We start from the raw sequence: 3,385 nt of genomic DNA on the forward strand, positions 1-3,385 counted from the left end.
CGAACTTCGGTTGCTTACGTTCATAGACCACCCTGTGTCTTCCTTTATATTTTATTTTCCCTTGCTGTAAGCTCTGTAACACAAATTCTAATCAGGGATTATAAAGGTTTATTCTATTCTATTCTATGTTTATATTGTTTGTATTTTATTTTATTTTCCTTCTGCTATCTGTACCTGAGCGAGGAAAAAATTCCCCGCCGTGGGATCAATAAAGTCTTATCTCATCTAACAGAATGAACCTTTTGGGATTTAGTTACCTGGATGATTGAGCATGCATCAAGACATAACTGGACCCAGTTTGCACTTTTGTTTGTAGGGAGTTACGCACCACGGTGTAAGAAATCTTCACTTTTTGTTCCATTTCATACATAAACACCCTCATCCTTATACAAAATATTATACTCGCTTCAAAAATAGTAATCTAGCAACATCTGTGTCTGAAACACAACATTTCTAATATGATTAGATCAAATTTGCACTTTCCTGAAAGAGAGTGACACGTCCAGTTGTATAAAAACCTTTTTCTACAGACATTAGCACACACTCAGCAGCTTTCATCCCTTTGAACCCAAAAAGTCATTGCTCAGGACCCCAAACTTTCTAAATGTAATGCTTCTTTGATGAGAACAATGTTTTTCACTTTATGAAATGCAGTTGCACAAACCTGAGCTATGCTATTTCATCTGGAATGGCTTATCTTTGAAAGGTTTTCTACTCGTATATTATCCATCTGACTGATAACTTGGACACAGAATCACAGTCTAAGATTACATATACAGGAGTGATTGTTAGTAAGTGGTTTCTGCATACCTGTGTAGATATTTCCTCAAACATCAGAAGTAATTTACAATGAATGATTCTGTTGGGTTTAGTCAACCGTGCTGGTAAACAGAAACTGTTACTGAAAGCAAACACACAGACACCTCAGTACGTTTTACTTGCAAGGGGAGCGTCGAGAGCAGAGCTGCCACTCGCCTGTCCAAGCAACTCCAACTCCTCTGCGTCCGCCTCACTCTTTTATTGACAACAGAGGTTACACACAATTCACTTAACCACGTGACGGTTAAGACTGCATATGTTGTGTGTGTGTGGTGTGTGTGTCTTCCTGACACATACAAGCATGATATCAATCAAATTATTTTTTGAAAGAAAAATAATAATTTTAATGTGAGGCAAAACAGTGTGGTGCTCGGTAAAGATGACACGCCGACTCACTTCTTCTTTTGTTTTTTTTTGTTTGAGAAAGTTTGTTTTCATATTAAACCAATGTCAGTGACGTCAAATGTGTAAAATTCAAGGCTGGTCCTTAAAAGCTCCCAACAAGGCAAAACTGCAAAGCCACACAAGTCCCAGCGTCAGCAGCAGCTATGAAAGAAAGTGGGAAAGGATGAATGAGTCTGTGCTTATCGGCTATCGGCTCTCTGCTCTCCCCAAGCTGCGTTGTTGTTGGTAGCCATGACAACGGAGATAGTCCCAGCTTTATAAATAAAGGCCCCAACACCCCAAAAAAGAAAAAAAAGAAAGAAAAAAACTCGAGATTCCCTGCGCAGACCAGGAATCCGCTAGCAGCCGGAGCTACAGAGATGATTTTGACGAGTGAGACTCGAACCATCGACGGTCTGTGTTTCAACCTGCCAGGGCCGGCGACAAGTGCTCTGCGCCACCTGCCGGGCCGTGGAATTCGTGCAAATTGTATATTTACTTCTCTGAAGACAAATTATTTTTGAAAAGGAAAAATAATAATTTTAATGTGAGGCAAAACATGTATGTGCTCGGTAAAGATGACACGCCGACTCACTTCTTCTTTTTTTGTTTTTGTTTTTGTTGAGAAAGTTTGTTTTCATATTAAACCAGTGTCAGTGACGTCATTCTACACGACTACCACAGGTAAGGAAAAGCCTGAATCTGTAGATCTTTTTCTTTTCTTTTTGTTGTCTAAAACAGAAAAATCCCGAAACAGTCAGCTCACAAAGTTGCAGGTTGGTGGGAATTTGGCAGAACAGCCAATGACTTAAAGCATTTAGGTGCATATATCTTGCCACAAGACATGTGTGCTAAGCTAGCTAAATTAGTTTCTGTTAGCGAATCAAGTTCAAGCTCCTCACATATCATCATCCAGGGTACAGTCATATGCTGATGAGGAGATCCCATGCAGGCAACATTAAGGCAGTGTAACAAGTTAAATATGCACTGATTTTAAGCTATTTCCTAATATCTAACCATTATGATAAATGTTTGCCTGCAACTGACACAGCCAACACAAATGTCATTGAAAAAAACAAAAGCCTGTGATAACATGTTTTGTTTTTTAGAATAGAAGAAGCACATTTTAAAAAGCCAGTAGGAATAAATCTTTGTTGTTACTGCATGATTAGAATGAAGTAACAACAAGTCTGGCTGGAATAAGAAGTGGTAATCTGTGTACTGTGCTAGTGATCTGCATAATTCACCTTAGATGGTCATCTGTTTGGATGGCTGAAGTGGGCTAACGCCACAGCTAATTTCATCAGGCTGCTAATGAAACATCTAAAATGATAGATGGTTAACTACACAACGGAAGCAAGAGCATTACAATCACTTGATTTAATGAAAGATTTCCCCAAACTTTTGATCCAAATGAGCAAAGTACTGCAACCATCTGAACCTTCTAGTGTTACATGTTACAGTGTTGCACTCTGGCCAGCTTTAAAAATGGAAAAGTCTTTGTGTGGTTTACTGGGTTCTGTAAATGAGGCTCCTTTCATTTGTGAGCGTGTTGTTCTTCTCTTCCCTTTTGTTCACCCTTACAAGGTGAAGGTGCTGCCCACCCATGATGCCAGCAAGGTGCGTGCAAGTGGATCCGGCCTTAAAACCACTGGAGTGCCCAGCTCTCTGCCAGTGAAGTTCAACATTGCTGGCAAAGATGCAGGTGAGGGACTGCTGGCAGTGCAGATCACTGTGAGCGCATGAACGTGGACCACACAATAATGTAACCAAAGTGTTGATATTTAGGTAACAGTTTTTTTTTCTCCTGAAGGACCCAGACGGGAAGCCCAAGAAGCAAATATCTGTGACAACCATGATGGACCTACCTGGTGTCTTATGTGCCAGACATGACTGACAGGTACACCACACTCATTAAGTACGGAGGAGACGAGATCCCTTATTCACCCTACTGAATCAGGGCTCTGCCCACCCGAGATGCCTCACTGTATTTGATCCTGTCTCCCTCAATACTATTTAATATCTAAATGCTTGATTCATCATATTATAACAAATGTGCTGTTGTAGCTACTGACAGTGAGTTTGATTATATTTTTTCCATCTACCAAAGAGAAATAATATCTCTTAGTGGCAGGTGGATCACACACTGATTTTAACACTTTGCATATGACGCTAGGATGAG

At 40.1% G+C, this 3,385-nt stretch overlaps 1 long non-coding RNA gene across 1 annotated transcript; it reads left to right on the top strand.

The window, feature by feature from the left end:
- The first annotated feature begins 1,917 nt into the window (after positions 1 to 1,917).
- Positions 1,918 to 3,058, top strand: LOC109197973 (uncharacterized). Its single transcript, XR_002058974.2, has 3 exons — positions 1,918 to 1,979; positions 2,791 to 2,908; positions 3,017 to 3,058. It is a non-coding gene; the product is annotated as an uncharacterized LOC109197973 (long non-coding RNA).
- The last annotated feature ends 327 nt before the right edge of the window (positions 3,059 to 3,385 follow it).

This window comes from Oreochromis niloticus, unplaced genomic scaffold (assembly GCF_001858045.2).
Source record: "Oreochromis niloticus isolate F11D_XX unplaced genomic scaffold, O_niloticus_UMD_NMBU tig00006644_pilon, whole genome shotgun sequence".
In the NCBI taxonomy this organism is placed as follows: Eukaryota; Metazoa; Chordata; class Actinopteri; order Cichliformes; family Cichlidae; genus Oreochromis; species Oreochromis niloticus.